The sequence below is a fragment of the Myotis davidii genome, unplaced genomic scaffold (assembly GCF_000327345.1).
Source record: "Myotis davidii unplaced genomic scaffold, ASM32734v1 scaffold1639, whole genome shotgun sequence".
Lineage (NCBI taxonomy): Eukaryota > Metazoa > Chordata > Mammalia > Chiroptera > Vespertilionidae > Myotis > Myotis davidii.
Window position 1 is genome coordinate 41,362 of NW_006290315.1, and position 1,421 is coordinate 42,782.

Here is a 1,421-nt window from a genome sequence, read left to right on the forward strand (position 1 = left end):
ACCACAACCTTGTGTACCTCTGACTATAAAATAAAGGCTCAGCTTGCCTCTGCATCTCTCTCTGTGGCCTCAGCCAGGCACAGGAAGATCCACGGAGAATAAAGAGAGAAACTGGCTATGCTGATCATCTGAACACCGTTTCCGTGTCCTTCATTCTTCGCTGACTCTGTCCACACCTTTGGTAACCCCTGGACCGCTGGGGCTGGACCCCGGCAGTTCATATTTATTCTCCCTTTGTCTCCATGTTCTCTAGTCTAAATGATACAAAAGAATCTGTTTGATAGCATAATCTAGTCTATATTTTATTGTCAATGATACAGATGATAAAAATGCCTTTGGAGAGCATTTTATTTTCCCCTACTCTCTCTTTACAAGGAGATAAATACCTGTCACCTCTCCCAGTAAAATATTATCTATTTGTCAAGGTGTAACTCTAATAAAATTTCCTTCATGACTCTGTGCCTTATTCACAAAGTTTTCTTAGTCTCCAGATCCCCACAATGCTCTAAGTCATTTTTTTGGTTGTTTTCATGCTCAGTTTTCTATATTAAATACTACTTGTTTTCTCCTAACTCCCCCCCACCCCCACCATTGTAATTTTTCTCGAGAGTTAACATGTGTTTACTCATTCCTTTGATGCCTGCCTTTAGTCAGACACTCTGCTGGTGCGGCAGAGATTGCTGAAGAAGACCAAGAAGCAGATTCTCAGAGGCTCACCATCTAGTGATCTTGGGAGATGTTTGGAGAAGCCAGGGAGAGCTTCATAGGGAAAGTCAAGTTTGAACGCAGTCAGAATCATGAAAGCTCTCAAATGTATAGAAGGGGAAAAGGAATTCCAATCTGTAAAAATGCATGGACATGACAACCTGTGAATAAAAAGAGGGTTTTTGGAGGCGGCAATACATTTACTGAGAATGTCAGATCTGAGCCAGGAAGGCCCCCACTAATCCCTTATCCAACCATGCTAGTCATCCCTCATCCATCAAGATTCTCCTCCATGCTGAGCTCCGACAAGCTCTTAGCCCAGAGTCCTTCTCACCAAGGCAGGCCAGGCAGCCATCACCGACCAACTAAAGTTTGCACAAATAGGAAATCTATTTGCCAAAAGTACCCTAACTGAAATGGATGAATTTCTATTCGGTACCATTTCAGTCTAGTGGGGCAGATATAGTAGGAAGAGCTTTTAGTATAAATAAATTAATTCTGGCCGGTGACAGACAGCTTTCTGTCCACATGTCAGATGAAAGTAAAGAGATACTAGTGGTGCTGAAGGTGGACCAGGCGCTGGGAGAGAGGGAAAGTGATTAGGAAAGGCCATGCTGAGTCAAACTCTGGGAACTTTAAGCATGTAAATCAACCCTCCTGAGCTATTTGAGTGTCTACCTTGTCTACCTTTAGGTCGCTGTTCTAAAATTTTCCCT